The following is an 11,219-nucleotide window of genomic DNA, read 5'->3' as shown; positions in this document are numbered from 1 at the left end:
AAAGTTAAGGTGAGCACTCTATCGAAGAATTTTTGTCAATATACAATCTCCATTCTTGATATTTAAGGAGCCGACGTCAACCCTCTTAGTTCACCTCCAAGGTTCACCTCCTAACTTTCCTTTTTCAACTAACCAAACTTTACTGGATTTCTTTCTGAAGGGAGGAGAAAAGAGAATGATTAAAAAGAAAACATTGATTTCCTGGATGATTTCTTCAGCCGAGTGCAGCACCTGGTATGCTGTATTCCTTACTGTAACTGTTGCTGTGGTTGCAGTAAACCTCCTATCAATTATTCTTTTTGTAAATAACAGCAATCTTCGCACTCGTGCCATGTACTTGGTCATAAACTTGACCGTGGCTGATATGTTTGTCGGAGGAATTTTCACTGTCGTTATAGTATTACTTTTCCTCCTCTTCGGTTGCGAAGGTGGAAATCCATATTTCGTCTTTATGGTTGAGCGGGAAGGGCTACCTATTTTTTTGTGCTTAACATGACCGGCATTTTTCTCCCTCTCACCTCTGTAGCTGGCATTGCAGTAATTTCTTTAGAGCGGATACATGCGACGTTTCGTCCATTCAGGCATCGCAACATCAAAAAATGGACCTATGGGGTAACAATTGCGGGCGTCTGAATTTTAACCACGATGATATTAATTCCCTTTCCGTTAATACGTCTCTATGGGAACTTGCATCAACAGTGGCAATTGGTATTTCCTTTCTACTTATGGCGGTCATATTGTTGCCTTTGCCTTATTGTTATCTGTGTTTCGTACACCTCCATTGCTTTAAAATTTTGGTGTGGAACCTGTCCACCGTCACATGGTGCTGCCAATAGACTAAAAAAAACTGACTGTCACATTATTCATAATGACCATTGTATCTTTGCTGCTGTGGTTACCCTATGTTGTATATATACTTTTAATCCTTTTTATGTTATAAATAGGTTTTTTTTCCGGGCATATTTACGCTTGAAATTATCTTTTTCTCTTCTATACCACACAAACTCGCTTGTTAATCCCATTATTTACACAATCAGAATGCCAGAGTTCATAAGAGCTCTACTGATATTATTTAAACGCCGACAAAGACAAAATGCTGCTATTCCTCTTCAAGCCCGTTATTGTACCTTGTGTAACACCAAAAGGGGATTCCTGGGACGTCCACACATTTTCATCGATTCAGTGAAACACCATCAAAATGGTCCCCCGCGCGACTGCCTCAAAGCAAACAATTGCAAATGCAGAGGATTGTTATGGCGACTGTTGAATTTCCTCTTGAAACACAGGCACTGAATAAAAGTTTGCGGAGCTCTCCGGACACCAAATTCTGATTAATTTTAAGCGTGTAATTGGACTAAATATAACTTTGGTGCAATTCACATGTGCCAACAAGAGCCATAATAGGACTTGGTACCAATCAAGGGCGTGACTGGGCGCTCTTTGTCTTTTTATTCTCTCTTGGTAAAACTTAATTGTAAGTTCATAATGATAACAGGTCAAAAACAAGAGGGAGGTGGGAGAAATGACCCTTCAAATAAGGAAGAAGAGACAAAATAAGTTTTGTTAAATTTGATTATTAACTTTAATTACTTAAGCCATTTTCTCTTTTTTGTGGTTGTTGTAGGTGACCTCAAGTTTTGCCTCTTTGAGCTACGTAGTTGCTGCGGTATGTGCAAGTGAAGTTTTTAGCTATGGTCAAAATATACTGGATAGCTTTTGTGCCGCCACGAAAATCATACCAGATAGGGATTCTGTTCACACACATGAACGGTGATTTCGACACGATTTCCATGACGGAGCGAAACTGCGTCACCCCGATCTCTAAAGTGGAGAGTCAGATATGGCATAGGTGTTCATACTTTACCGGACAACTTTTCGTGTCGGCTTACTTTTGACTGTTTTTGTTTGCCATAATTTAATGTATTATTTAGCAATCCTATTGAGATGAAATAGTCCGGGGACGTTACGTTTTCGAAGCTGTTTAAATCACTTACAGCAAGTGTTTTAAACATTAACATTGTCTTCGGACCCTTCTTCGAAGAGAAATGTTCGATAAGAAAAAAATTCGCAAAAAATTACGTTACTTCCGATTCCCTCCAAGTTTGGCCCAAAGGACTGTTACATGTAACAGATTTTGGCCAATTATGTGCCTAGGTCCAGCCCCCATCGTGTTTTGAGCTTCACGCAACGATTTTCAGAAAAAATATCTGTATGACGAGGGAAGTATTTGTGGCGGCTTTTGCGAATAATGAAAGCTTGTATCGACGAATTTCAACCAAATGCAAGTCAAACAAACTATTTTGAAGGATTCTTTAGGATAACAAGCAAAACAAACGCGAAAATCGAGGTAGAAAGCACTAAGAATCTTTGCCTTCAATTCCACGAGCCGGCCACGTCTGGCACAAAATTCTCTTCAAACGCAGTGAATTCCGTCCCGCTGAGCTTTTTGCCTTCAAAGCCTTGCTTATTATTCATGTTTGCTTGTTTTTAACTCGATATTTCGTCTAGAAACTAAAAAATAAAGCGTTTTTCGAAAGTAAATATGGAGTCTTGAGGAGACGCTCAAGTCTCTACTTGACTATCATCTTACCTCTTTTGCATAATCTGACAGCGTCACAAACTAAATTTGGAGAAAATTGCTAGTAGCTCTATATTTTCGACCAATATTCGGGCTGTTTTGCTTAGATATTGAAGAAAAAAATATATATTTGTAATGTATTACACAAAATAGACAACTTTCCTGGAAAAATTACACTGTGAAAAAAATTTTAAAGTAATTAGGCAGAAATATGCCTTGTTTATTTATTTTTTTTTTGCGGAATATTATTGGTTTCCTGAAACCGAAATATTTTTTTCTGAAAGTTTAATTTTTGCCTTTCCAATCAGGTATAGCTTTATATGGAACTTCAAATAACAGCAGAGACAATGAGATAAACCCATTATTCAGCTAGAATCTTTTCTTGACATTTTTAATAAGCATAAACGGATTTCCGAGTTCCAAAAACTCTTACTTTTCAAGCTAGGGGGCTTAGATTAAACTTATTTTTGCGATGATAAGTTTAGCTTGCATGAGAATAACAACTCATTTTCATCCAAATCATTTCGCTCTGAAACAGAGGCTTGGAGCAACTTGGAAATGGTCTATTAATCTTGTACATTTATATTCAGAATTATTTGTTATCAAAGCTCTTGTTGTTATTCTCAGTTTCTCTGTAAATTACGTCTTTTTAATTTCTGAAGCACTGCTACCTATGTATACTGGAAAACAGTAGGGTTTGTTTTGTCATAATCGGTTTTGCAAAGACGCGAAGGAGCGGCGTGAGATTTTCGTGAAAAGCGCGCGAACCGCACACGCCCTTAGGCCCAGTATCACTCCCCGTTTTCACCCTCACGCTCCAGACTTTTCGTTTAACCGCTCGTGCACGCGCGCGCTCTTAACCGCGGCAAAAATACGAGCTGTTTTGCCGTCTAATACGTATGTGGCCATTGGTAAAATATAACAGAGCATGTAAAATGAAGCCAAGTTCATGTTGTTTTGTACATCTTAACATCTACTATAGGGCTTGTTAACTGTTGCTGGACTCTCTAAAATGTCAGAGTCAGTAATTAAAGTAAACCAATTAAGGTATCAGCCACCCTTCAGGACCGTCCGCGCGCGGATCGCTGTAGCGTTAGTTGTTTTTATAAAAACCCCTATAAACCATATATTTTTTAAAAGCTTAATAATTCCAGATTATGGATTTGAACTAACAAAAACGATTTACTTAAATGTGTTTCGAAATTGGAACGCTTTGTGTAAAAGAACACGTCTCTATAAATCATGTTCCACTCCCGCCGGAAATAAACGGAAGAAAACAATTAACACCGCATTCGCTTCTCAACACGTTCCACTAAAAAACCGTGTCTCAGATTTTTGACAAGTGCGTTTGTTTTTCTTTTATTAGCAAATGAAGTTGGGGAAGGCAATTAGTCAACACTCCCTGTGGAAAAAAAGCTCTAGCTTTAAAATGAAAAGGAGTATTAAAATTCGCAGACACGGTTTTGTAGAAGAGATATATGGCATCACTCTGGCCAAATTTTAGCCAAATTGATTAAAAGGCTGCCGACTTGGAGTTCAAAACGTACGAGTCGATCGGCAAAATTTGCGTTCGGAGATAAAATAGAAAATACATTTTTGGCGGCATCCTACCTGGAATGAGATTATAACACCTAAATGTTTATTCTGATTGATATCAGAGAGGGATCAATTTTCTCTAACAATAGGACTTTGACAGGTAGCATGTAACAGGAACAAACTTTCGCGGCAAGCAAGTGAACAGTTTAATTCTCCGTTGGAAAACTTCCACTCTTTTACACCACGAGAAGCACGGTTTAATTTTTTGTATGATCCGCCCAGGCGTTTTTATTGATCGGCGCCAGGCCAAGGAAACTAAAAAACTTTGAAGCCGCCGAATGTCCACCACCGATTGCTCGAAGGCCAAGAACTGAGGCCCGGTTTATTTCAAACGCTCTGCTCTTCTCGGAAGAATTAAAAACAGAATTTGTCTTGTGCGACAGACAGCTTTCATTCTCGCACTGGATTCTCCAGGTAGAACCAAGTCCATGTTTAGTCGCTACATTTTCGATGACTTGGACTCTTCCCTGGCAAAATCGACAAGATACAGACTCGTCCAGTTTTTCAAGCAGCTTTTCGCTCGATACGATAGCTCGACCGCTTATTGTTTTCCACGTTCCATCAGCAGATGGGGTCGATGAGCTTAATTGGCTTTCTTCATCTGGTTCTTCAAGCTGGATTTTGGAGCAGCTTGCACTCTCAGTAACTGCAGCATTTTCGCTTTTCTGAATATCCAACTCCTCGAGCCACTTCACTTGCTGATAAAATGAGCCCTTATCGCTCTCTGTCAATTTTGCAGCCCATTCTTTGTCAAACTCGCTCTTCGATTTCTTTTTCGCTCCCGGTTTCGATGACGAAAACGGACACGACCTTTTCTTTTTTTTTTTGGCGGCATTTTTACCGAAGCAAACGCTAAATATCCACGGAGAATAATACTAACAACCCGAAGACAATTTGCACGTGTTGTGTCGAAGCACGAACTCAGTATCACGTTACTAGTTCACAGGCAAGTTAATTGATATATGACACGGGTATGACAGATCTTGTCAACGATCAATAAAGATAATTAACGAGAAAAAATCTTTTACCCCCGATATCTTTCGAGCGAAATAATATTTTCTTCTGATTTTTTTTTTAAAGAAAGCTCTCAAGCATACCTATTTGAAAACGTTGAAACCTCAAATATGGAAAAATGGCAATTTTAAGGGTGGCTGATACCTTAAGAGTATTCAATAAACTTACTATTTGAACATGATTTTACCTGTAGTGTTATCTGTGATGATGACTTTCGAAAAGCTTTAATAGCATAGGCCACAGGGAAAGGAGACCAGACTATTATGAAAAGGGAATAAGACACTTACACTGTTTGGGAGGTTTAGGTTTATTGACCGAGACATCACTGGTACTTTCTAAGCTACGATATGCGTAGTTGCATGTGTTTGCCTAAGTTCTTCGTATATTCTAAATAGCATAGTACACACAGTAAACATAGAGGTCAGACAATTGCGTGAGGTGATCGTTTACAAGAGGTTAAAAACGGTGGAAAGTCATCAAAACGACAGCCCCAAAAAGCAGGGCGTGATCGCTTACAAGAGGTGGTCGTATACGAGAGGTTTCAAGTGTAAAGTTTTGACTGGGAAAAATTTCGTGTTGTGGATAGGTGGTCGCTTATGGGAGGTGTTCCCACATGCAGGTTCATCTATAGTTACCACATGTGCTCTCACAGGGCGGAACAGTATTTTTTCCTCTAGTCAGTATGATAAGTTGGATAATCCAAACTTATAAGTGCACAATAATGCACACAAGGCTAAACAAGAAGCGACCACCATTTTTGTTCCGGAACGGAGAAAAAGGAAACAGGATGTTTCAAATTAAATTTCCTCATCCTATGCTAAATGCTTAAGTGCTGTGACGTTTGAAACTCGTTAATTGAGGCAAAAGTAGTTATCTTTCTAATCATATGGTCCTAAGGCATCGAAAAGTTTAAAGGGACAGTGTTCCGATTATGCGCACGCGCGAGCGTCATCTGTCTTTTTTTCAAAAGACAATAGAACTATCATATTGACTCGACAAGATTTCCTTCCGGACCGCACCGCCGACAGAGATTTGTTGTTTATATTCTCAAGTAATATTTTAGACTTTCAAAGAAGTCTTTCGTCTTATATAAAAATTTGGCCTGCGGTTCGAAGACTTATCGCGATTTTATCGCTAGCTGGGCCGCCTCGCGACCCGAAAATCTCGTTCCGCTCGCTTTAAGGTGGCATCAAGCGTACGTTGCAGAAGGAAATCTAGTTACTTTGTCTTTGCGATTTTGTTCACGAGATTCACCGCTAAGGTTACCCGTATAAGAAGGCTCCTTTATCAAGTTTTATTTTCTGGATTAAGGCCGTTGCCGTGGAAACATCGCATCCTTAAACAGGCAGTAATTTTGTCATTCTTGCCCATTTTTCTATATTGCTTAACATTTTAAAGTGGAAAAAACATGGGGTCGTTAAGACGGTTTTGCCAATATTTTGAAAATTGTAATTTTTCTTAATAGAGGAGTTTAGCTCTTACAGATTTTGACAAAAAAATAACAGTACAAAGGTACTGCGACTGTTAAGAAATGAGGCGATTTTTAAAAACATTTACCGAAGGAAACGGGAGAAATTCACGGTTAATAAACTGCGCTGACGTCACAAAAATCAGAAAAACACGTGTGGTTCGGGGTCGTGTGAGCAAAATTCGCGCGTGAGCCATGACGCCCGCATGCGCATAATGCACAAAGCTACTGAAAACATGTGGTTTCTTTGAAGAGTAGGAACGCCATTGTTTTGAAGCCGTTTATTAGTATAATTACGGTGATATCTCCCCAGTTGAAAAAGGAGGGATTGCGGACTCAATTTTATACCTAACACAGGATGTTTTCTTCGAAGTACTTGACTATTGTAGTTAAAATTCGAACCGTGGTGGTCACTCGTGAGGATGGCGATCGTCGGAGATGAAGAAGGTGATTGTGCAAGGATCGCAATAAGCCCTTCATTTCCTAATCTGCTGTACACTATTTGCAGATCTTCAAATGTCAGCCCACTTCCGGATACTTTTTCAACCTTGTTCTTCTGTAGGGATAATTTCGACGGCGAAGTTTTTCTTTAAAAGTCTGCTGTAAAAGATAGCGCCGATCTATAAATCGTACATCATGTCCTCAGCTACACGAACAAGGCCGTAGGTCTCCACGGACAACTATTGCTTTCTTCAAGGGTCAATCTGTGAGTAAAAATTATTTCTCGTTGTGCATCTTGCATGTGCGTTGAAGGACGTTTAAAACAAGAAAAAATACAAGGATGTTGGTTCATCGATGGAAAGGTTCCTTCGATTAGGATGCAAGTTAAGTGGGAAACCTTTTTTCTGATAAGTTTTTTAAACAATGTGATAGAGTCGGCAAAACAAAAAAAAATGTACACTCCCTGTTATCTTGTCTTAAAGCCCCTTCTAGAGTTACTTAAATCAAATCAAATGTAAGAGAAATAAAGTGACCGAGGAGCTCCGCCAGTGAAGACAATCTTCAGTGTTTGTTCGGGAATTGGCTCGATCTTTCAGATCTTTCCACTGACCGTGAACCAAAGGCCAGCAACAGCAACATTGCTTCCTTCTGGGATAGTGTACTTGCTTCTTTGTTTTATAAGTAAAGTTTCCACTCACCATTTACTTCGACTATTTAACGTTTGTCTACTTTTGAAGCGAAAGAATTGATGTCTTTGGATAATTCCTGCTTTGTTTTTACATACAATTTACTCTTATGGAGATCGATGGTGACTTGTAACCGGTGTAGCATTGTCTCCTCTCATAAGTGTTCGACCTACACTAATCAAACTTTTTACACAAGGAGCTTCAACAGAAAGTTAATAAAATTTTTTGGGTGGAATATTTCGAAACTGAGAGGCCATGTTTGTTTTAATTTTTGCGTGGATGTCGCGCGGATTTTAAAGCTCGCGCCATACTAGTGCTCAGGCTGCGCACTGCCAATTTACTCTAGGGAGCCACCTTAAAAACATATTTTCTAATTTGAAACTCGTGTCAGAGGTCAGTTGTTCCAAGTCTAGTAAGATCTGCCTGATTTGCTCGCGTTCTAGAGTCAAACGTTTGAAAGACATAAATAAAAAGGCAATCTCAACGCTATGAATCATCAGAAAGGTTAGTCAAAAATTATATTATGATTTCATGGCATTAGTTTTTCTAAACATGTAGCGCCTGTTTGTTTGATTCTGTCGGCCGTTAGGGAGATTCATTTAAAAAAGTTTACTAACGCGTCGTTGCAAAACATTCTGCTTCGCGAAGCTCCCGTCCACAATATCTCCTCAGTCACATCATTATCAATGTCTCAATGGTTTCTTTCTTACAGTCTTTATTGTTGCCGTTTCATTTCTGCGTATTTCTTTCACAATTATCTGAGCTTGTATGGAAGCTAGCAGAAGAAATAAGCCTTCAATCGGCATCAAAGTGCTTCCAATCTTTTGGTCCTCCGGCCAACGGCAATAAAAGTAACGCCAAAAAATCCAGATTTTGCCCAAATCGAAGCTTAACAGGAACAATATATCATTGATCTGTAATCCTGAGAAGTTTTAGTGTCGTATAGAACCCCGGGGGGGGGGGGGGGGTACTGCCATATATGGGCTATATAGGTATGTGCCGTTGTGAAGGGTATGGTTTTCAAGCAGTTTACTCTAGGATAGGGTATATAAATCAGAGCTTTTGGGTCTAGAATAGGGTATCATTCTTCAGGAAACTGATCAGTTGGTTGAAGATTTTATCTAGACTAGGGAAACAGCTACTCTAGGATAGGGGGGATTTGGGGAGTTTACTCTAGTACAGGGTAGCAAAATTCAGCTGAACTAGCTCTGGTATAGGTTAAGGGTTCCAGGGTCCCAGTGGCACATCCCCACCCAGAAATTCCTAAAGTACCCCCCCGGGTATTGAACTCGGTCAAGCGCGATGCAAACGGATTTTTCAAGGTTCTTTTACTCTCCTCGCATCTTTTGATTTCGCGACATCCTGTCCAAAAATCAAAGTTTGGTGCATGTGCAGTAACGGGATACTGTTCCTTTAAAAATGACTTGATGCGTATGTCGTACGGTAGGCTTGGTCCCATTAGCGCAATTTAAAACCATCCATAAGACGCGAACTATGAATTTTAAAAGCCAACTTATCCGAATCACGTTTTCGCTACCGTCAATCATAATTACGATCAAAAGCAACAAAACTTGAAACATAGAAACTCACAAAATGGATTGAAACCACTAATCACTCATCGCAAACCATGGCCTTTTGGATTTTAATTCATGGAAGTAAACTTTTCGTGATCTCTCTTGCTAACTGAGTTGATTGACGACAGCAGAAGACGCAAACAGTAGTTGGCTTTCAGTCTTAGCGTGTCAGTTGAAAGCCACAGTAACCTTTCCAATGTTCCGTTTCACTGACACCACCTGTGCTTCCACAGTTGCTGTAAAATTTGTTTTTATTAATAAACAATTAGAACCTAGTCAGCTATAACGCGCTCTCTGATTGGTTGTAAAAGAGTGCTTTATGAGAGCTGTGAGAGTATAAATAACGGAGCTAAAACTGTCACATCATATGCCAATAGTTTGTTTTGAAAATTAGAAAGCAATGCGTGGGGAATTTAAGGGATTCTTTATCATGAAACAAATATATAACGAAGCCTTGACTGAGCTCTTTTCGACTACGTCTCGTGTTTACCCCTACACTTGTTTCGTACTCTAGCAGCTTTCTGCGTGCTTCAGTTACAACAGAACAGAGCACAGTCAAGGGACGCCTTATTTGTTAATTAAAAAGCAGTTTTCTGTTAATAATTTATATTTGTTTTTGCTAGGACGAGAAATAGCTAGGAGGAAGCTGAAATTATTTTAAATAATGTGTGGGTTTTGTTACTATTTAAATGAAGTTTGCGAATTGAATAAGGCTATACTCATTATACACGCTCATATTATAACAATTGTAGTCTGGATGAATTAATGGTTGTGTCGCTTAAAAAGGGAGCAAGCATTAGCTTTCACATTGGTACCTCATTCCTTTATTAAACAGGCAAACCTCTGGGTTAAAAACTCACGGTAAGCTAATAGCGGAGCTCCACGCGCGGAGCTCCATAGCTAAGAATTGTGGTAAACTCATCCGAGAAAATTTGTTAATCGCGTGACCGTACACCAAGCGAGCGACCGTCCGTCCGTACCACAGGCATACCAATGTAAAATAACTCAATCAGCAGGTACAACTCGAGGTTTTATTTGGAAGGAAATCACATGGCCGCCCGGACTTTTAGGAAGAAAAAACAACAACAAAGTCGTGTCTTTTTCGGCCCTATTTTTTATGTTTACACTATCGTGGAAAATAGAGAAAGAGCTAGAGCGAGTTATTGAAAACAAAGGAGACGAATTTCGTAGGAAGAAAAACATGGAAATTCAAAAAATGAGCGGCAGTGAAAAATAAAAGCGAACATGAACACAGGAAACAAAATATTGGGTAAGCACATACGACAATTCCTCCATAAAGATAATGTGTAACTATAGAAGTTTGACGTTTTAGTCATACAAAACAGCGTTGTAGTGGTGCAAAAGAACGGCAAGGGAAAGACAAAAAGCGTGCTGCACGTGCAAATTTGTTTTTTTGCTAATTAGGTCTGTTAGTCTTAAAGCAAATTTTCATTGTCGTCCGTTTGTCGTCCCCGTTTAGCATTACACGATTTAATTTTTTTTGTTTACACGTATCATTAGCCAGAGGTTCGCTTTTAGCCCTGGCTAAATCTATATATTATGCAAGCACAGTTTGAAAATGAACCCTTATTAAGCGGCTATACCGTTGGGACATCCGCTTGATGGTCCTTAATGGAGGTTGGCAGCTGAAAAGAGGATTGTCCAAATTTCCACAATCTTGAGCACAAACTTCTCTCCCCTTCTGAAACAAAAACCTTTAGAGGTTTCTGGCAACTTCCACTTCCTTTGTACAGTTATGATGGTTTCGTGTGAGCAGATCACCAAAACGCGTGAACTTCCGGTCGAAAATTCGTCCGCAGGGCACTTGTAAAGATAATTCTACAATTATTTTCGGACTTTGA

Source organism: Porites lutea, chromosome 3 (genome assembly GCF_958299795.1).
Source record: "Porites lutea chromosome 3, jaPorLute2.1, whole genome shotgun sequence".
NCBI lineage: Eukaryota > Metazoa > Cnidaria > Anthozoa > Scleractinia > Poritidae > Porites > Porites lutea.
Note: the sequence above shows the minus strand (reverse complement) of the source record.